Genomic DNA, 23675 nt, shown 5'->3' with positions numbered 1-23675 from the left:
CTCTAATAGCAAATTCTACCAATTGCAGCTTAGGGGTAAATACATTATTATTATTATTTTACTGAGGCAATTGGCTAAGTGACTTGCCCAGGGGTCACACAGCTAGGAAGTGTTAAGTGTCTGAGGCAAGATTTGAACTCAGGTCCTCCTAACTTCAGGGCTGGTGTTCTATCCACTGTGCCATCTAGCTGCTCCCTAAATATATTATTTTAAAAGTTTATCAGGATTTAATTCCATAAAGAGATTTTGTTTAACATGTTTTATATGTTTAAATGTATCCTGGTGCAAAGGATCAATCATTACATAGGCTTATAGATTTTTAATAAATATATTCCTTGTTTGGAAACTATAAATCCTAAACAGGCTTATTTCTCAGGGCTGGTGATCTTGCTTACCATGATGGTTTCAAGGAAACTGGCAAACTTACAATTAAGGAGAGTTTACAGAGACCCCAGGGAAGGGGCTGAGTTTGCTAAATTGCCTACCTCAACTTTTAGTGCTTTTGTGGGCTGTGCTACAAAAGCTTGTCTTATTCTTTGACACCTCCCCCACTATGTGAAGGGGGAAAGAAGTTCACACCTCATACTTGGAGGTAAACTGATAAGGCTTAACCTGGTGCCATAAGTTCAAGTAACAATTTTAGAATTTTCCTAAGTAAGAGCCAAATAATTTTAGTTTTTCAATTTAATTTTTTTTTTTTGCTGAGATAATTGGGGTTAAGTGACTTGCCCAGGGTCATACAGCTAGGAAGTATGTGTCTGAGGCTGGATTTGCTTTCAGGTCCTCCTGACTTCAGGGCCAGTGTGTGCCATCTACTGTGCCTTCTAGTTGCCTCCCAAATAATTTTAACTGTAGTTTCTATTCCCTTAAATACATTTACCTTTTGTTTTAGGGAGAAAACAAGACAATTCTTAAAATTGAGATAGAATAGATTTTAAAATTGACTTAACTTTATTTAGTTAATGAGCCTAGACAAAGTTAATTGCAATGTGGTTATTTTCCACGTCATGCAAATCAGTTTTCTTTTGTGAGCCAGGAAAAGGGCTAAGGTGCCAGTTTTTACTGACAGGGTCCTCAGAAGTATGACTCTGGATAACTAGAGTTTTTAAAGTAGTGACAAACTGCTTTTCTGTTTTCCTAAAGTTGCAAAACTCTTCTGTTAAAACTATCAGTGCAAATAGATCCCTTTAGTGGGCTTTCCTTTAAAATTGCTTTTACTATCATATTTCAAACAAATTTCCAAATTACTTTACACACAGATAAAAATCATATTTCTGTTGGACACATTAAAAAAACCCATAAATATGAAGCAATTATAGCCAAAAAAGCAGTTAACATTCATATAGCAAGTTTTATGCTAAACACTTCCCAACAACATCTATTATTTCTTTTGACAAATTAGAAAACTGGGCAGAGATAAAATAATTTGCTATAAATTTCATAGCTAATATGTATCTATAATTGAGACAGAATGGTGGTCTTACCAAATGCAGAGGCTGACTGGCCTTTTGGGTGCTGTCAGAGATACCTGAATTCTTTCCAGGTAGATCCTGGACAGAACCTGCTGAAAGCTAGGGTGGCAGGATATCCCTTTGATGGTAGTTTCAGATGCCAGGTCTCCAGGAATGCTGACCATGGAGCATGATCCTCACTCCATCCCCATTCCCCCAAACTGTGTTGGAGAGAGGTATTTGGGCAAGGTAGTGTGGGATCCCCATGGTTTTGCTTCCCCTATTTGTGCAGGTGAGGCAGAATTTGAATTTCCCTACAATTCTGAGATGAGAAGAGGTAGTAAACAGAGAGACTTGGGCTATATTGATCTTGTTAGCAATCCCCACAACTGAGATGTTTCAGGAATTTTTTGCAATTTTAAAATGACTAATTGCCAAACTTCTTGATCATTGCTTTCAAAATTTTCTGAATTTGCTAAGATGTTTGGCTTTCAAAACTTTTGAGACTATATAAAGATGTTATTTTAATTTTAATTAGCTAAAATTTTCATGTAGCCTTAGCTTGGCCAGAGCTGAAGTCCACAGAAAAAAGTTAGGCTTTTAAAGAAAATTTCCCAGTATTCTATCCACAGCATAAGGGTAGTTTTTTGTTTTTGTTTTTGTTTTGTTGTTGTTTGTTTGTTTGTTTTGCTGGTTGCAATTTAAATCTTTCCAAGTAACAAAATCTAGCTCATAGAACAAACATGACACAGACATTCTGAACAGAGATGCAGACATAGACAAAATAACATGAAAGAAGACTGTCCCAACTTTGCCAAAAGCCATAAAATTTTGTCAAAAACTACCCTATAGAACTTTCATCTTCTCCAGTGTCCCAGAGAAGGTGAAAGAGTGACAAAGGTTCCCTAAGAACTTTGGCAAAAATTGCAAGAATTTCCCAGCCTGGGCATCCCCAGTCAAAGAAAACCTGCTGAACGTGGAGCTCATGATGACCCAAACAAGCCTTCTCCCAGTGGCTTGGGGTGTCCCACTATAAGTTTGTGGGTGAAAAAATGTACCTTGCCAAGGAGGGAATAAAGCCAGGGGAGGCCAGGCTCTCCCTGTATGGGCCCCCAAATGTTGATGTTGGGAAAATCCCTTACCTCAAAGAACAGACTGTGAATGGATCCATGAATGTAAGGAACTCCAATATGGAGATTTAGAGGCAGGAGGGACCTCAATGGCTGCCATTTCCAAGTCAGGCTTGCAATCTGAGCACCACTATCATCCTACCCATCCCCCAGGGGATTCATCCTCTACACCCACTCTGAGCTGTCATAGGTAAACTTTTACCTCATCTTGCCTGGCACCAGACCCCCACATCACTTCCCAGAAAAATGATAGCTTCCTTCCTGGGCTGCTTTCCAACTCTGTAATGTACTGCATAATCACTCTCAGTTACAATGTAAACTCCTTGTTGGCAAGGACTATTTTGTGCTATATTTGTATCCTATTGTCCAGCTTATGATAAGTGCTTAATAGATGCTTTAATTATCCAATCATAGTTATAGAAGCATGACACCATAGGCCTAGAGCTAATGGGGATCTCGGAGGACATTTTATCCACTTCTCTTATTGGGAAAGACATCCCAGAGAGTCTAAGTGCTTTGGCCAAGGTCACCCAGGAACCACAAGTCATTTAATGGGATTTTAAAAATTGTTCTCTCTAAACTCCATACTTAGAAGAATCATCTCATATTGGTTCTTGGGAGAAGGGAATTTATCTATACCTGAATATTCCAAAATGGTGCAATGGTCATCTGTAGGACAGGAGCTTCTATTATCTCCCTGCTGTTGCTAGTATTGCTAGGGAGTTCCATAACCTCCCTAGTCATAGGCAGAGAAATACTGCCAAAGATCCTCCTGTGGGAAAAATCCTCCTCCTCCAGTGCAGTGCTGCAAAGAAGAAAACTGACATTGAAAGAAATGTGGAATCATTGTATTTAGTGAGAGAATTCATCAAGGGAAGGAAATGAATGAAAACCTTTGGTCCCTTCAATATGTACCGAACTTTGTGAATGACAAACTGAATTCTCAGAACCAGCTGTCCCTATGTGTCTCTATGCCAACCCTTACCCTTTCTTAATTATATATAATGATTATCCTGACTAAAAATCATAGTTTAAATTCTACCTCCTCTGGGAAGCCTTTCCCAAGAACGCAGATCTTGGTCCTTTTAGCTTGTATGGGTTCCACATCCACTTTGTTATTTTTATGACTCTTCCAGGCACAAGAAAAAGACGCTGGATTCTAGAATTATAAAACTTAGTTTGAATTCTGGCTCTATTTCTTTTTGTTTGTGTTACCTCAATTAAGTTAATTTCCCCTCTATGGGCCTCAATTTTCTCCTTTGCAGAAGGACATTCTATTTTAAGTTCAGGAGAAAAATGAAAAAAACAAACAAACAACAAATGAGTACATTGAATTAGGTTACTCATAACAATGCAAGTCATTTCCTAATTGGTAAATGGTCAAAAGATATGAATAGGCATTTTTCAGTCAAAGAAATCAATTTATATTAAAAATTATTTTATTATTTATCATTTATTTATTTATTAAAATCAATTATATTTTAAAATTATTTCTATTCTAAAATAATTTCTAAATTATTCTTGATTAGAGATAAATACAAATTAAGACAACTCTGAGGCATAACTTCACACCTATCAGATTGGCCAATATGACAAAAAAAACATAAAAATTATATATGTTGGAGGGGATATTGGAAAACTGTCACACTAATGCACTTTTGATTTGTGGCATATGATTGTAAGAAAAATATGGTGCTATAAGAAATGATGTGCAGTATGATTTCAGAAAAACTCAGAAAGACTTACATGAATGGATACAGAGGAAGTAAGCAGAATCAGCAAAACATATAAAGTAATAGCAGTATTGTACAATGAACCACTGTGAATGATTTAGTTTTTCTCAGCAATACAATGATCTGAGACAATCCCAAAGGAGTCATGAAGAAAAACTCTACCTGCCTCCAGAACTGATGATGTTTGAATATAGACCAAAGCATTCTCTCTTTTTTTTCCCTCATTCTTCTCTCCTTCTCTCTCTCTCTGTCTCTCTCTCTCTCTCTCTGTCTCTCTGTCTCTCTCTCTCTCTGTCTCTCTCTGTCTCTCTCTTTCTCTCTCTCTCTCTGTCTCTCTTCCTAGTTTTCTTTAACATAATTAGTAATATGAAAATGTTTTACATAATTGCACATCTGTAACCTACATCAGGTTGTTTGGAACTTAAAAAAAATCCCAATGAATATTAAAAAAATTGTTTTCATATGTAATTGGGCAAAAATAAGATATCTTTTTAAAAAGAGCCCAGAAGCCCCATTAAATGGAGAAGAGACTGAGACGAAGAGAAATATAATTAAAATCCAAATTGAGAAAATAACCAGATGTAAGGATGGGGTGGGATGGAGTAGTGTGGGGAACACATTCATGCTTCTAGGAACTCATTGAAAAAAGAATTCTGATGCTGAGAGTTGATTGGAGGAAAAAGGAATCCACTCTTGTTTATAATGATCTCTCTGGGCTTATATGTCTTGTTCTTTAGTAGTGTGGGAGAATTAAAACCCTTTAAAGACTGTCTCAACTAAATTATCTTCTATAGCCTTTTATCACTGGAGAGGATTATTAGTCCATAAAATAAGTTTGCATAGCTTTATAGACCTCAGTGTCAGAGACTTGTATGTCTTGAATAAAACTCAATGTTACTGTTTTACTGAAAGTGCTACATAGGCTTCCCACATCCCAAGAGTAATACAGAAAGGACTTCATGAAGGAAGATATTGGAGAGATCCAAAAGAGGAGTGGTCCCATCAAGCAGGTAGCACATAAAGTAAATAGTTCCTAAAGAGACCAAAGGCATTAAAATTGCAGCCCAGCACTATGAATTCTTTTAGACATATGGATTTATTTCTCTACTTATCTCTCGCTGTTAGATTTCTGAAGTTTGTGCTTACTCTACTTCTTCCTTCTATCCATGCCTTCCAATTCCATCTCCCCTCCACAAACACACTGCGTACATTGGTGGATGACTTTGACTCAGGTTTAAGGATGTGTTATATATTTTAAATGTTTCCTTCTATTTAAGCAGCTCTACGATTCTGCAAGTGACTGCAATTGCCTTAGTCTTAGTTTTTTTCATCAATGAAGTGGAAAAAATAATAATCCACTTATTACACAGGGTCATTGTAAATGTCAAATGAGACTATGTATGAAGGACTTTGTAAATCTTAAAGCACTATATAGCTGCTAGCCATTATTATTATTGCTCTCTCTCTCTCTCTTCTTTCTCTTTGTCTTCTGTCATTTTTTCTTTACAATGGACTGACTGCTAAGAGTTAATGTAAGGTTCTATTTGACACCCTAGGCTCAGAGCTGTCCCAGTTACCACTCTCCAAATCCTCTGATGGGTCCCAGGACTCACATTTCACTGTTACATCAGTGACTCAAATTCCAGCACACAGGGCATTGGCTGCTCTTTCATTATTATGTACCTTGAACTGCACAAAGTCTCCAACTGTGTGGGATGTAGAAGACCCTTACGCAAAATGACTACTCAGAGATCACTCAAAGTAGAAAGCAGAAGGGTTGTTTATTAAACCTCCAGAAGATGAAGCATCCCATCACAAGATAAGGGAAAGAGAAAGCTTGTGGTAGGAGGGCTAAAGAAGTAGTAAAGATGCACAGCTTTTATACAAGAATTACATCACAAGTAAGAGAGCATTAAGAAGGGTGGCGGGGAGGCATCTAATTGATTGTTGCAGCTCAGGTTAAGTGTTTATAGCTGGCCAAGGCTCAAGTAAATATGGGCAGAAATAATGAAAATAAAATACAGAAAAAGAATTCACACATTCCTGTAAGTTTTTCACCTTATCTCTCTATTCCACACACAACCAATTCTGTGGTGAGACACAAGAGCACTGGGGTGATCAGTGTGAAAGACAGAAATTCAGAAATTAGCTTCCAATAAGTAGCTATGGAGTTCCCTGAATGATGTATCTTAGAACTTTATGGTTTAACACTATAATGGTTTAGAGCAAGCCCAACTGGGAACAGGGCCTCACACTTGACAATCACAGATTAAGCCAAAAAGGGCCAATACAAAGACATCAGCAGAAATTTCAACTAAGCCTTAGGCCTTAGTGGAGTCCCTTGTTTGACTGAGTATTGTAGGAAAACCATGGTATCTTTTTATGGGCGTGTCACCATTACAATACAAAGCTTAGTGGGATTAGGAAAACAGGCTCCTCCACCATATTCTAGAATACCAAGGCAGACTTTTCTCATTGCTAGTAGGGGGGAGCTCCTAGTTTTGTCAGAAGGCAAAACATCTCTCAAAAATACATGATGAAATACCAAGAAGAGATAGTTAAATGCACCTCCTTCCTTGCTGGCTGAGATGAAGAATTGTGGATGTAGAGCATTACATAAACTGTTAAACTTCTACAAAAATTCTTCTGCAAAGATTGAGCTGGTTCCAGTTAGATAACTCAAATAACAAACACTCACTCAAGCCAAGTAGAGAGTGATACTTCACAGTTTTTTTGGTATCACCAAAGTCATAGATGACAAGTAAAGCAGGACCATTGTCAGTCCAACACTTGCCAGCCCTATATTTCATTGGATACCACTTCAGAAGACAGAAAGTGACAACATGAGAACAGCTGTTTGGAGATCCTATTGAGCCCATTTCCTAAGAATTCTCATTACCCGCCTGGCACAAAGAACCATTAAACAGGTTCCCTTCCAGATTCTCGAAGTTAGTGGAGGTATGATATCTCAGCAGGGAATTATTTCTCCATTGCTGCAGTGTAGACTTGTTGGGCATACACTAGATGGCCAAGTTCTTGGCCTGGATGTCGTAGTTAGCTGGGTTCTAGAGAACAACAGGAGCTTTAGCCAAATTGTGTCATGAGCAAAATTCAACAAAGATAGACTGAGGCATATTCTCTCCAAGCAGGATAACATTTCATTACTAATAGGATTGCTCTCTGCCAATAGTACGGGTCAATGACTTTGCTTTAGTCAAAAAACCTTAGATGAGGACTAAACTCATTTTTATAATATCAGAACAGAGAATGCACCAGGATATGGGACATCATCTGTTTGGGGACAAGATGTTTGGTTACATAACTAAGGTATGGGGAACAATATGATTAATTAGAAGTTGGGAGTGTGGAAGTAGCAACAACTTCCTCCATTTTACCTATGACTAAAAAGTGGTCATTTAAGTTCATCTGTAAAGATAAAAAAAAAATAGTGGACTAGATTTCTTTGAAAAGCAAAGCAGACACGCTTGAGGGATAGCTTGGTGGTGTAAAGATTCTACACCAGTCTCTCAGTTATTCACTAGAATTCCTTGAGTTAAGAATAGAAGAGTGATTAGCAGGAAAACTGGATGTTTAACCTTAACTAATTATAAAACATCTGAATTTCTGGACTAAGTTCAGAGATAGAATGGTGACTCCAGTCAGTAATAAAAAAAAATGAATCAATTGTAAGTAGGAGCAACAAAAATGATACAGAACCAATGTCATCTTCTCAATGGGTTTCCCAGAAGTAGCATTAGGACTTGAAATGAAACTAATTTACTTGACCAGGAGCTTTAGATTTCCACTGATCATACATGTGGGAAAACTGAGAGAACACAGAATCACAGAATTTGAAAGATAGAAGAAATCTCAACAACCATCTTTTTTTACACATATACAAAAGATTCACTATGATGACATATGTACTAAGAAATATTTTGGCTTTATGACCTTCAAAGAAGGAGAACTTACCACCTCTCAAGATAGCTCATTCCACTGTTGAACAATTGTAAGTATTAGGCAGTATTTTTTCCTGACATCAAACTTAAATTGACACTTTTCATGTATCATCTACTCTTCAGTTTCTAGCTGCTGGGATAAAACCAAACACATCTAAAATCTCCTCCACATAATTAGCTCAATCCTAACAGGTAAAACTCACCCCATAAATGAACAAAGAGCAGGGGGTTGAGAATTCAGGACTAATCTGTAGGTAAATCATTCAAACGCTCATTCAGCCAAGAATTTGGCCTTCAGATAGAAAGTTTATCATACCTTGTAGTCATCACTGCTAGCAGTTTCTGCAGATCCAAAGGTGAGATAATTGGCCCAGTTTCCATCACCTTCAGGAGAGTCTTGTCTGTTCCTCTGCTGGCTGGACCAGCGATCCCCACTCAGTGCAATCCCCTGCCAAGCTCTCATGCATATTGGGCACCAGGGTCCAGCCACCTCTTCCAGACCTTATGTCACAAAAGATCTGGTAAGTGTTCCCATTCCCAGTCTGGAAGAAATATAGGACATCTGCAGAAGATAAATCCACACAGACTCACTAACTGTCAATCCACAAGTCATCTTAGGGACATGAAAAGACTTTAAAAAATTAGAGGAATCATCCTCTAGGATTCACCCAGACTTGGTTATGGGGCATTCTTTACTGGAGAAACTCTATTTTTCCTGTATTTGGGGAAGTGATTCTGAGCTGATTCTGAGGTTTTTAATTTTTTAATTTTTGGGTTTTTTTCACTATCCCATGATATCCTAGGAAGCCACATAAATATGGGGTAATGAAAAAACCCATAATTCCTCTCCTACAACATAGATCAAATGCAACCATTTCCATACTTTGGGGTTGGTACCTCAACTTCTTCCCATTCCAACTTATTCAAGGACTCAGAAATCAGCTGTCCAAAGTCTGATGTAGACAAGAAACTCCTATCACCTTCAGGACAGTTCAAGTTCCTTATTTCTCTGATGATTTCACCTTGAGGTGAAGAGGAAAATTGGGTAGCAGAAAATTTGACTTACCAGCTCTTCCTACTTTGGTCACCAACATCAGTTACAGCAATATACAGAGTCAGATCATTATCTTTCTAAAGAGAAATATTTGTCGCTGCAAAGAGAGACCCACTTCTCATTTCCCAAACTACTTCCTCAGATACTGATTCCAGACTAGCAATATCTTAATCTCCTTTGCTGGTAAATGTTTCACAATTAGTTTTCATGGAGTGTATGTGTATATGACTACACATATTTTAAATTATTCCTAATACAATGTTGATATTATTTATGTCAAACATACTTTTAAGTTTAATCTGCATTACACATATTTTCTCCAACACTTTAATAAGTCCAATTAACAAAATAATAAATGCACCTCTGATTGATAGTATTGGTAGATTTCCAAGGCATAAATTCTCCAACTGAAGATTTGCCAACTGGAAGCTAGTGTCAACAGCCCCAGCATATCCCTGTCTGGACCCTCCACCTTGGACTTAATTTTGCTCTTTGGTTGATCGAGGCCTGAAACCTAGAACTTCATTATCCCTGTCCTTTCAGTACCTGAATCCAGATACCTTTGCCTTTCTTAGCTAGTTCCCTCCTCACAGCTTCAGAGAGAGAAATCTATGTTTTCTGCATTTCTTTCTTCTGAGTGAGGTTTATCCTTTGCTGGGGATTCAAAAACAGAGCCCTTTATGGAGCTCTGTTAATGTGTACTGCTGTCTCTCCCCTTGGAAACTTATCAATGAAGAGACTTAACATTGGTCTTCCCAGAAATGACTGTCCAATATGTTCATTCCCTTCTGATAGCCACTTGTCCTCAAAGCTCCACTCTATCAGAAAATATGTTAATGTAAGGAAGCCAAAAATTGTCTGCCCTCTAAGTCTTCTTTTATGTCAAGTAGCATATGGCTTGTAGAGAAGGTAGTAAATGAAGAGAGAAACTTCAAAGGATTTTCATAGAATCAAACCTATTGGAACTCAGCAGGCAGCAGAATGAACTCTCTCCAATGTGGTTATATAATCTATGATAATAGTGTGTGTTGATCTAGTACTTTATGGGAAGGCCAATGTAAACAAATATTTCAATGAAAGAAAAACTGTTTGTGGTTTGCTTTTTACTTTGGCATGGATTTGTAAAGGCTTTTATCTTTTGCCTCATATCTTGTAGGGAATCACTCACTAGCCAAGATAGGACTACTTTGAGCTGTAGATTTGTGTGAGAAGCTATCTCCCATCTGGCCATGAGGGCTCTGAGCAAATGCTCACCCTAGTCTTTTGTTGTTTATTCTTTACTGATGTTTGATGAACATATTTTCTGTGATAGTGTTGAGGTCAGGAACCAAATGTTGAGTGTAGACCACATGTTGAGGTCTACATTTGGGGTACCTAAATGAAATTAGGGTTTAGTTAAGGTCTAATGGCAGGTTTGGGGTACAGGAGTCAAACAGAGTTCCCCTGCAACCCCTTAGATTCAGCCTAAGGATATGGCGTATATGAGGTCTAGAAGTCTGCACGATTCCCAATAAAAGCATTTATTGGCCCAGAGAGCTAGATTAATAAAGAGGTTTATTATTGAGTTTAGAAGTAGAGATAGGTGAAGGTAGAGATAAGGAGGCACTGGATAGAGGGTCCAGTGAACAGAGGGTCCTCATGGCGACCATGTTTGGAATCTCTGCAAGAGGGTTCCCAGTGTGGTCCTTTTAAGTCGGAGACTTAGCTCGAGGGGCTTTGGGGTGTAGCCCCAAAGTTGGCTAGATCCGGTGGGGCTGGGACAGGTCCAGACCTTCTATTGGAATTCAAAGGGACCAGGATTTGTGAGTCAAAGGGTAATTTACATTAGCTAGGGGGGTTGGGAATCAAAGATTGGAATCTTTCCCGCATCAATAGGAGGACCCAGGTAACCTTGTGATTTAAGGAAATTCAGAGGTCCCAACATAGTTTATACTGGTGACCAGAATCTATAGCAAAGTCTATAGAAGCTAGTAGCTGTAGACACAGGACTTAGGAAGATTCTGAGCAATGCCCTTGAAATGAGTATAGTTAAGAAGCAATCTTGCAAAGAAAGTTAGAAGAAATTTTAGAAGGGGCAGGTGAATGGTGCAGGGGATACATACTGGCTCAGGAGTGAGAAAGTCTTGAGTTCAAATCCAGACTCAGACACTTAACTCTTAATAGCTGTGTAGGAGGGGATGTGGGAAAACTGGGACACGAATGTGTTGTTGGTGGAGTTGTGAACTGATCCAGCCAACTCTTTTTTTTTTTTTATTTTGAGGCAATTAGAGTTAACTGACTTTTCTAGGGTTAAAAATATGTTTTTGTTTGTTTTATTAGATATTTCCCAATTTCATATTTTGAAGTGACGAGTCAGTAAAAAGACAAAGCAAACAACAGAGTAGCAGGTGGACCAGTTATGTTAATATACTATATACAAACATAAAGCCCCCTTCCTCATTGAAAAATTCCCAGAGAAATTATTCATTATTCATGTCCTGCCTTGTAGAGAGTCTGAACTCTGGAAAAGTATACTTGAAACAAGGTGTTAACTCAGTGGAATTGATGAGATAATGGTTCTCTATTATACATGTACTTAGTATTTAGCATGGTGATGTAATGGTTCTCTAGTTCACACATACTCAGTTTACTATAATGATATAATTGTAATAGGGTATTTAAACTGGGGACAAAGTCAGACTGGGCGGGGGGGGGGGGGGGACTGGTTGAGACTGGAAGACTGGAAGACTGGAAGACTGCTGGAGGAGACTGGTTCAGACTGAGACTGAGACTGGGTCAGACTATGACAGACACAGACTGTGTAAGAGACAATAAAGATTTTGGACTCTACTGTTGTCCATTCTCATGGTGTCTATCTTGCTGAGATCAAGGCCATTTTAGAGGACCTCCAGAAAGCCAGCTAGAATATTACACTGCTTCTATCTCAAGCTTCATGAAGTTTGAACAAAGGGAGAAAAAGAATTTCATGGCCAGTAGCTTAGTTATACCCTTTCTGCACTATCGTTTTTTAAAAAATATGTTTTTATTTTTCATTAGATATTTCCCAAATTCATTTTTATTATTTATTTTTTCTAATATATTTATTTATTTTTAATACACATTACTTTACATAATTATGTGGTGAGAGAAAAATCAGAGCAAAAGGGAAAAAAACATGGGACAGATAAAAAAACAAAAATAAAAGTGAACATAGCATGTATTGATTTACATTCAATCTCCATAGTTTTCTTTTTCTGGATGCAGATGGCATTTTCCATCCAAAGTCTATTGGGATTGCTTTGGATCACTGAACCACAGAGAAGAAACAAGTATCTCATAGTTGATCATGGCACATTCTTGCTGTTATTGTGTACAAAACATTCTTGGTTCGGCTTATTTTGCTCAGCATCAGTTCATGTAAATCTTTCCAGGCCTTTCTAAAATCAGCTTATTCATCATTTAAAAAAATAGAATAATAATATTCCATTATCTTTATGTATTACAACTTGTTCAGTCATTCCCCAATTGATAGGGATGTACTCATTTTTCAATTTTTTGCTACCACAAACATTTCTGTGTTGCTACAAACATTTTTGCATACGTGGATCCTTTCCCCTTCTTTAAGATTTCCTTGGGATACAAACCTAGAAATGGCATTTCTGGGTCAAAGGGTATGTACAGTTTGATAGCCTTTTGGGCATAGTTCCAAATTGCTCTCCAGAATGGTTGGCCTACACCAACAATGCATTAGTGTCCCAGTTTTCCTATACCCCCCCAACATTTATTTTCTTCCTATCATCTTAGCTGAGGCATGTGAAGTGGTACCTCACAGTTGTCTTAATTTGCATTTCTCTACTCAATAGTAATTTAGAACATTTTTTCTTATGATCAGAAATGACTTTAATTTTTTTTATCTGAAAATTGTCTGTTTATATCCTTTTGCCATTTATTAACTGCAAACTCTCCAGTTTCCAAAAGACTTTTCCCAGGAAAGGGCCCTAATCCCTTGGAATTGTAATAGATACTGCTCCTTCAGGCCCCTGATTCCTTTGAATGGAAAATCATTATGCTCCTCAGAGCCATACTTCCTTGTGATTGAAAGTGCTCTTCTCTACCCTTGAACTGTGAGCCTGAAGTATCTATACGCCATGGAGCTGCCAAAGAACTCATTGTTCTATTTCCCCTGCTAGCACAGGGGTCTTCTGTACTCTTTTTCTGATCACTTGCCTAATACCCTTATCATCTCTGACTCAGGTTCCTGAAACTGCTGTTTCTGCTTTCACCACCACCAAGTCCCACTATTAGTATTGCATCCACATGGGATCCATGCCAACCTCCACCCCTGTGTAATAGATCACTCCTTTAGACCTTCCAAGTTGTTTTGAACTGAAGAAAGTTTCTTTTGTTGGATCTAGAATTTGATTTGAGGAATTATTTTAAAGTTTTTTGGAGGGGAATGTTGGGAGCTATAGCACTTCTTCTACACTGCCATCTCAGCTCCAGCTGGGAAATCTCTTCACAATCTCATAGCTAAAATTTGAATTCACTCTCTTCAGGGCCTTTGTATGTGAAATAAGAAAGTGTATCACTTGCTTGGTGATGATGTTTTGTCCCAGTTGATTTTACAATATTTTCTCAGTAAATCTGTTTTTAAAATCTAATGAAATCTATTTGGGTGATTGTTGCTGAAGAGCATTCTTGTTGTGTCTCAAAAACCACACCCCCTCAGGATTATTTCTAGGACCTAAGGATGAAGAGTAGCAGTCATATTCTTGGTACCTTATCTGAAAATGAGATTAGGAAGTCAGTAGTCACATCCATTTATATTGTTTAGTGCAGCACACATCTTGTGATATAAATATCTTTTTAGAAGGTAAACAGGGATAGAAGAAAGCATACATTCCCAGGAGATCATACAGTCTTATAAAAAATCATACAATTGAGATCACAAATTCTAAGGTCTTGGAAAAGAGAGGCACCTCAAAGGATCATGGATTTAGAGTTGGACTTGATCTTAAAAGATCATCTAATCAAACCAACTCCCTCCCTTAAAGATGAGGAAGCTGAAGCCCAGTAAAGGTCATCTTATTCTATGATTCTATGATTTTGTCTCATCCCATAGTTGAATTAAGTAAAGTTAAGAGATCAAAAAGAATCTACGATCACACAGTTCAGTGGCAGAAGGAAGTTGGCTAACATGAGATTTGAGTTATTGGAGTATCTCTGTAAGGAGAATCTCCTCTTCATTCCTTCAAAGCCAATCAAAGGATAGGGACCCAGGACAGGCTCTATTACAATATCCTGCCTGCCTCTGACCTGTTCTACCAGCAGAGACCTGAGCCCCCAAAAACATCTGTTTCACTGTATTTCTAATATGCAGGATATGTGGGGATATGTGAATCTGAGACACCATCACTCCAGACAGTCATAATACCCTGTCTCTCTATTGATTCCCAGATATGTTCCATGGTTTGGGAGGGTTTTTCAGCAGGGAACCTCACTTATCAGCATGTGTCCCTCTCGTGGTCATTAATAGGAACAGCAAGAAACAGAGCCTGGTCATTGTCTTATTTAAATGCAAACACTTTTCACTTCACTGCCTTTCTTCTCATCCCCATTCCATCCCTCACACAGCAACTTGGGGGATGACCCAAAGATAGTGTCTCTAAAAGGGGGTAGCTAACATCCTAGACCTCTTCAATTAACCCTCACTGCTATAGAAGATTGTATAGTAATGTTGGACTTTCCCTGACTCAAAGACCATCTCAAACCCTCATTCTCTGTTTCCTAATTCTTACAACAGTTGAAGTCTAGGCAGTTTTATTATAGTAATCAGAATTACTTACCTCCTTTCAACTGTAGTGAAAAGAGCTTTCACTGCTCCTTCACCAAAGGAGAATCCTGACTTCTACTGCTTCCTGGACAAAGTTTCTCTTCAGAAATTCTTTCATTAGAGAAGAGATGCTGATAATTTTTGTGGTGCTTCATTCCTATCTTTGTCCTACTCTTCCTTAATCCCCTCTGAAACTTGTCAATGCAGGCAGATAAAATACCATACTTTCTTGGCTGACAGAAAGGAAAGAAGCCCTTCATACTCATGGATGGGAGGGGAAACCACACATTGTTCAAGGACACATGGGGACCTGGGACACAGAGCGATGGGAGGAACAGGAGAGACAAGGGCAGCCACATGGGGTTGGGACCAGGGCTGAGAGGAAGAGTGGGCAGGGTTGGGGGATGGGAGGGTGGGGCAAATAAGAAGGAGACAACAGGTGACAGGGGAGTATTGGGCATAAGGAAGCCAGTGAAATTACAAGAGACCAAAAAATAATAAAACATAATATAAAGAATGAAAATGTGGAAGAGAATATGAGACATTTCATAAGAAAAACAACAGATTTGGACTATAGATCAAGAAGAAAAAAACACAAAAATTATTGGATTATCTGAAAGCTATGACCAGGAAAACAGAACAGAACAAAAGAAAAAATCCCTCAACAAACTTTGATATTATAATAAAAAAATAATCAAAGAAAATTGTTCTGAAGTGAGAAAGAAGGAAATTAGAAATTGGGGGGGGGCAGAAACACTGTTCATTACCTGAAAGAAATCTTACAAGGAAAACATACAGGAACATCATTTCTAAATTTCAAAACCCCCAAATCAAAGAGAAAATATAAACAACAACAACAAACAACAATTCAAATATACTGGAGCTACAATTAGAGTCACATAAGACTTATCAGTAGCCAAAATAAGAGACTGCAGATCCTGAAATACTATATAACAACAATCCTGAAATACTATATAACAACAATCAAAAGAACTAGGGTTGTGGTCAGTAATATTATATTCAGCAAAATTAAATATAATAGAAGAGTGTGTAGGCTAACAGGAATGGGAGAAGGTGTATAGTTTAATGGGAAAGGAACACAAAGAGAGGGAAAGGATAGGAAGGTAATGATATCAAGGAGAGATTTTTGGTGGGGGAGATTAAGTAATAGCAAGACAAGTTACTAGATAGAAATAAAGTAGATGAGTTAGCAGGGATGGAAAATGATATGAGGGAGAGATTCTGAGTGGGGAAGATTAAGTAATAGCAAGGGAAGTTAGTGGGTAGAAGTTAAGTAGGAGAGTTATCAGGGATAGAAGACAAAAGATAATGCATAACATGTATGCATATATTTTATATGTATAGGTATATATGTATACATGTTTATATACCTGCTTGGGATATATATACCTGCTTGGGATAAATATATACCTGCTTGGAGGAGGTGGGGGAGGGAAAGAAAGGATTAAAAACAGAATAAAGTATATAGCAGAGATTGAAAGAAAATCTACAAGGAAGCAAAGAAAAAGATGGAGAGTTTTGAATACAAGCTTTTATTATTATGTATACTTTCTTGAAATGGAAATTTATTGTTACCTATTTTGAATTCTGCCATATGTTCTGCTGTAAATGACAATTTTTTTCTGTTTTTTTTTTCTTTTTCTATCTTGTTTTATTTCCATTTTCTATTTAATTTTTAAATTAAGGAAAAAAATTTCTACCAAATTTTTATTGTGAAACAATTCTGATTTTGATACCTAAACAAAGGAAAGGAAAAGCAAAGAAAGAAAACTACAAATCTGTTTCTCTAATAAATATTGATGGAAAAAAATATTGGCAAAGAAATTATAGTAATATATCACAAAAATCATATACTTTAACCAAGAGGGATTAATACCAAGGATTCAGGGTTGGTGCAATCTTGGGAAAATTTTCATCGTAGGAGACCACAACAAAAACTCAAACCACAAAATCATATGATTGCATCATTAGATAGCAGAAAAAGTTTTTCACAGAACACAATACCCATTCCTATTAAAAACATCAGAAAGCATAGGAATAAAGGTGCTTTTATTAAAGTGATAAATTGTATCTATTTGAAAACAAGAATAAATATTATCTGGAGTAGAAACTTTCCTAATAGTTGAAAGGTAATGCAAGCATGTCCCTTAACATTATTATTCAATATCATATTAAATTCTAGCCATAAGATAAGAAAAAGAAATTGAAGGAATAAAAGCAGGTAATGAGAAAACAAAATTATCAATTCTCAAATGGTATAACTGTATGTTTGGACATTCCCAGAGAATCAATTAACAAATCAATTGAATCACTTTATCAAAGTGGCAAGATATAAAATAGATTTATATAAATCTTCAGCATTATAAGTATAAGAAAATTCAATGGGAAGTGATAGAAAGAGAAAATCTGCTTAAAGTAACTGCAAACCACAGAAATATGTGGAATTCTATCTGCTAAGATAAACCCCACAACTTTTCAAACAAAACAATTGTTTTTGTTCATGGTCAGGTTGAGCAAATACAATAAAAATGACAAATTCTAACCAAGTAAATTTACTTGTTCAATTCCATTTCAATCAAACTACCAAAGAATTGTTTTGCAGTTCCAGGAAAAAATTAACTGGAAAAACAAAAGCTCAAGATTTTCAAAGGAATCTATGAGGGAGGAAATGTGAGAGAAGGAAGCCTGGCAATATTAGACTTCAAACTATATTACTAAATGGTAATCATCAAAACAATTAGGAACACAATATAGTAATTACTATCTTATGTTCCTAATTGTTTTGATAGTAGCATAGTAATCCAGTGTTTGATAAACTCAAAGATCCAATTTTGGGAGCAAAAACTTACTATTGTCAAAAATTGCTGCGAAAACTGGAAATACTTTGGCAAAAATTAGACATCTCACATGATATAGCAAATTAGATTAAAATGGATCAGTGATTTAGACATGATGGGTGATATCATAAATTAGAGGAGTATGAGAAAATGTATGTCAATTCTATAAATAATGGAAGAGTTTATGATCAAGCAAAAGAAGAAAGAGTGGATCATGAGTATAAAATGGATAATTTTAATGATATGAAGTTTTTGCACAATGAAAATCAGGTAGCAAAAATTAGAAGGAAGGCAAGGATCTGAGGGGAAATTTACAAGATTCTTTGATAAAAATATCATTTTTCAAATATATAGGGAACGGACAAAATTTATAAAAATAAGAGTCATTTTCCAAATGATAAAGGGTCAAGGAATTGGAACAAGCAGTTTTCTGAAAAAGAAACCAAAATTACCATTAGTCACATCAAAATACTCTAAATCACTGTTCTTTAGAGAAGTGTAAACCAAAACATGTCTGCCATACCAGGTCACATTTATCAAATTGACAAACATGACAGAAAAGGAAAATAAAGGTGAGAAGGGATGTGGAAAAACAGGTACACTAATGAACTGTTGATGGAATTTTAAACTGATACAATCATTCTGGAGAATAATCTGGAACTATACCAAAACTGTGCATACCTTTGACCTAGAAATTCCACTATTAAAAGAGATTTTTAAAAAAGGGAAAGGGAAAATCTACTTTTGCAAAAATATTTGGAGCAATTCTTTCTGTGAGGGTAACGACTTAGAAATTGCAGAGATGTCCATTTATTGATGAATGAATGGCTAAGCAATTGTAGAATCTGATTGTGATGGAATATTATTTGAATGGAATGGGATGGAATGCTGTAAGAAATGACAAGCAGAATGGATTCAGAAAAGCCTGGGAAACCTTATGTGAAATGATACAAAATGAAGTAAGCAGAATCAGGAGAATACTGTATGTTATAAAAGCAACATTGTAAAAAGAATTAACTCTGAAAGAATTAGCTACTCTGATGAAGGCAATAATCCAAGACTACATTAGAGAATACTTGATGAAAATGCTACCCACCTCCAGAGAGAGAATAAATAATGATTGAATACAGATGAAAACAACTTTTTTCCTATTTCTTTATTTCTCTGTTGTAATGGGCTGAGGTTTGAGTTGATGCACTGAGGTCCCAAGTACATGAGGCTAAATAGTAATTGGACTATACTCTATTAATATACATGATTGGATAAAGAATGATCCCTGCCCACTCTCTGTGCAAGTCCTGATGTGTTGTACAAGAAATGACGATTTTGGTGGGTGGAGGCAGAGAGAGGAACAGGAAGAGAAGCTGGGAGAGATTGGGCCTGGGTTCCATTCTCCTGGCTGCTGGTCATGTGGCTGGTGATCTAGCTGGCTTCTTGACTCAGCTGCACACATTGCTATCGCCGATTCTCTTCCACCTCCGATCCTTCTTCACTGAGAATAAAGAGACGATTTTCCCCTAACCTGAATTCCTGACTCCTGCTGATTTTAAAATACACGATCTTCACATTTGGCGCCCAATGGTGGGAACCAAGGACTGAAGAAGTCTCCGGTGACCAGGAACTTGGGTGAGTATTGTTAATAGACAAACAGGGAACTTATTTTCTTAAAAACTAAACCAGTAATCTTTTTTTGGCTAAAATGGGACAAATGCTAGCTAAAGCCTCTCCATCCCTGCCCTCAACCCCTTCAACCCCTTCAACCCCACCCACGAGTGGTGCCATAGAAAGCATGCTTAAGCTGATAGAAGAACAAGGGCTACTTATAACTTGGGAACAGGTAGCTAGACTTCTGGGTACATTAAACCGCATCTCCCCTTGGTTTGTAGAGCAGGAGCAGATCTCTTGAGAGATCTGGTCCCTGGTTGGACAACAGATGTCTGCATATTACAATGAAAACGGTCCTCATTCAATTTCCATCGAGGTATTTTATTTATACAATATAATTCAGTTAGCATTAAGAAACCCTATCCCTAGAAGAAGGAAAAAACCCATTGCTCCCGCTTGGAGTAGCCAAAGAGGGAGGCCTGATATTAAGGTGAAAGGCAATGAAGACATTAATGACCATATCCCCACAGGGCATGGAGACTTAAGTGAGCAAGGGTGTGGTGACTTTCCACCTCAGGAGGCAGCTTCAGCCCCACCTCAGGAGCAAGTGATTGAATCTCCTCCATCAACTCCACCCTCCAGGATGGAGGGAGGAGGGCAGTGGGGGCAGTGACCACCAGACCTCCCCAGCATCCCCAGTATCCAATTATGGTAGATTACAAGAGGGCTTAATGAAGGCCAGAAAGGGCGGAGTTCAGGGAACTCCAGCCACATATCTTTCCTGTAATTTCCCAGTTTAATGCCTCCGGTCAACAAAGTCGAAGATACGCCCTTTTAACATAGAAATCATCAAAGACCTAAAAAAGGCTTGCACTCTTTATGGGGCTACATCATCTTATGTTAAGATGCTATTACAGAATTTGGCTTTTGAAATCTTGACTCCTAATGACTGGAAATCTATAGCAAGGGTATGCCTAGAACCTGGACAAAATTACATGTGGCTTTCTGAAAATAGTGAGCTCTGTAGGATACAAGCCCAACAAAATAGTCAAAATGCTGTTCATGATGGATCACCTATGACCTACTACAGGTATAGTCCATATGCAACGTCACAGCACAGATTAATTATCCAGTAGCAGCATATGGGCAAATTTGCTAATGCTATCAAAGCGTGGACTTGATTCACAATAAAATGACAAAGGTGAGGCCTTTCAAAAAATAACACAAAAGGCCAGATGAACCCTTTCTTGACTTTTGTGGGACGTTTGCAGACTGCTATCACAAGAACTAATGGGGAAAATTCATCAACAGATGTTTTAATAAGGCAACTTGCTAAGGAAAATGCTAATGAGGTGTCAGAAGGTTATACTAGGACTGTGCAAGGATGCTCCTTTAGAGGAGTTCATGATGCTGTGCCACAGTGGGCACAAATGCCTTTTATAGCCAGACTATGATGCAGACTTCCCAAGATCCCAACATGGTAGACAGGGTCCCTTCTGGCAAGGGACTTCTAGAGAGACAAGTCAATGCTTTCAGTGTGGTAAAGTAGGGCATCTGAAAGCTCAATGTTGGCATAGAGCCAGAGTGAGAAAGCAGGCTGGGAGAACAAGACCCAGTACCCCATGTCCAAAATGCAACAGAGGCTTCCATTGGGCCTCAGAATGTAGACAGGTTCAGGGAAACGGGATGAGGGACCAGCCCCAGGGCCCAGGCAAAAACACTTGGGGCATGATGGCAGCCAATGGTGCACCCAGAGAGTGCCTAGACAGCCAATACCCCAATATGACCAATCAGCCAGGAAGCCATATGATGGGAGAAAGGGATTATACAATCAATCAGCCAGGAAGCAACCTGATGGGAGAAAGGGATTACAATTAGGGAGAATAGAGTTGTATGCAGCTGAGGCAACTGAGATATCCCCTGGAGAGGTGAAATCTGTTCCTCTCCAGCCTATGGATCCCTTGCCTCCAGGCACAGTAGGCTTGACCATTTCACCTCCTGAGAGTATGTACAAAACAGTGTCCATCCACACATGATGTGGAAACTGGGAATGTATGGATAATATCCAGTCACCAATACAGGGAGACAATGTGACTTATCACCCAGGAGAAATAGTAGCATCAGGTTTACTCATACAGAATCCTAATAAGCAGCTTGGTGATAGTCACCCAGATTCCGATTTCAGATCACAAAATCCAGCAATATATTGGATAGCAGCTGTAACAACTGACTGACCTATGCTCATGATCTATATAAATGGCCTTCCATTGGAAGGATTGGTAGACACTGGTGCAGATCGGACAGTCATTAGAGGTGCCAATTGGCCCAGTCATTGGCCAAGATTAAAGCAGACACCAATGTCTGGTAGGAGGATCAATAGCAGCTGAAGTTAGTGCTGCCCTATGGATGGACTTTTGAAGGCAAAACAGGAGTTTTTACTCCTTTTATAGTTGAAAAAATTCCCATCAATCTGTGGGGAAGAGACGTTTTACAGCAATTAGGGTTAAAAATGAGTACTTTGGTTTTTTAAGCAGGGGTGTGCCACAAGCAATAAAAACAGACAATGGTCCTGCTTATACTTCGAAACATTTTGCACACTTTGTACGGTATAAGATTTTACACACCAACGGCATACCTTTCAACTAGGACAGGCAAAGTGGAGAGAAGAACAGAGATTTAAGATGCTCCAAAAACAAAAGAAAGGGGGAGCCACAGGTAACCCTAGAGAACTTCTAAATCTAGCTCTTTATACTATTAACTTCTTGATTTTTGACAAAGATGCACTGGCTCCGGCATGTGGGAAGACAGGTTTTATAACCCACTGGAAGGTCAGTGTCCAGTGCGAGCAGCTCCACTATCTTTAGATAATCGCCAGGTGATGTGGAGAGACCCAGAAAGTGGTGAATGGAAAGGACCAGATAGACTAACCGCTTTGGGGAGAGGGGTTTGTTTTCTCTCGGTGGAGAAGGAATCAGATGGGAGCCAACGAGCCATATTCGCATTGTCCATCCGAGAGATGGAGCAGACCTTGAAACAAAGGAGAAGACCCAAGAAATATCGGTGGTTCTGTTGTTGTGCTTACCATTGAAAGATCGTGGCAGTTATGGCATTTGACTCATAGACATCAAAGATTGTTGATTGAAAACCTCCAGGAATCATTGGATTCTCTGAGACATAGGACTCGAAACCCTCAGGAATCATTATTTCTGAGACATAGGACTAAAGCTCTCAGAATCATTGGATTCTCTGAGACATAGGACTCGAAAACCTCAGAAATCATTGGATTCTCTGAGCCATAGGATTGAAACCCTCAGGAATCATTGGATTCTCGAGACATAGGACTTGAAAAACCCTCAGGAATCATTGGATTCTCTGAGACATAGGACGAAACTCCAGGAATCATTGGATTCTCTGAGAAATGATAAGACTGTTACAGCACTTCAAAATCTGCTGGAATCATTGGATTCCCTAACACATAAAAAGACTTTTGTAGGACTTCAAAAACTCAGGGGATCATTGATTCCTGACATGGAAACAATGGACAATAGATTGGTTTTGGACTATCTTTGGCTGCTGAAGAAGGTGCATGTGTGACTGTTGTTTCATACCCTCCTTCTAGGACTTCTGGTGATCTTTTCCAACACCATGTTGATTTATATTGTTTGCTATTCCGCTACTTGCATGTACAATTCATGTTTGTTACACCACATCGAGCCTGCACTGACTGTGGGGAGAGTCATCCCTAATAGCCTCTGCATTATTACTATGTGCTTGTGTAATACCTCCCATGCTGATGGGTTTGTGCATAATAAGACCCTTCAGCCTAGAAACCTGCTAGCAACCCCCACTTCCCTTTGGTGCTTTTCATCTCCCTTCCTGAGATGTCAGGGAGGGCATGATCATCTCCTTTTTAGTGCTTACACCGCCTTTCCTGAGAAGTCAGGGAGGCTATGATCACCTCCTTTTCGGTGCTTTCACCTCCTTCCCTGAGAAGTTAGGGAGGCTGTGATCATCTCCCCTTAAGGGCTCTGACCTCCCTGAGGAGTCAGGAATGGCATGACCACCTGTGTTCT

General features: G+C 38.3%; 1 pseudogene; it reads right to left on the bottom strand.

Moving 5' to 3' along the window:
• Window positions 1-5949: 5949 nt before the first annotated feature.
• On the bottom strand, window positions 5950-22596 carry LOC116423639 (annotated as a pseudogene).
• Between the last annotated feature and the right edge of the window lie 1079 nt (window positions 22597-23675).

Source organism: Sarcophilus harrisii, chromosome 4, assembly GCF_902635505.1.
Source record: "Sarcophilus harrisii chromosome 4, mSarHar1.11, whole genome shotgun sequence".
Taxonomy (NCBI): domain Eukaryota; kingdom Metazoa; phylum Chordata; class Mammalia; order Dasyuromorphia; family Dasyuridae; genus Sarcophilus; species Sarcophilus harrisii.
Note: the sequence above shows the minus strand (reverse complement) of the source record. Positions and strands in the feature narration are given on the sequence as shown.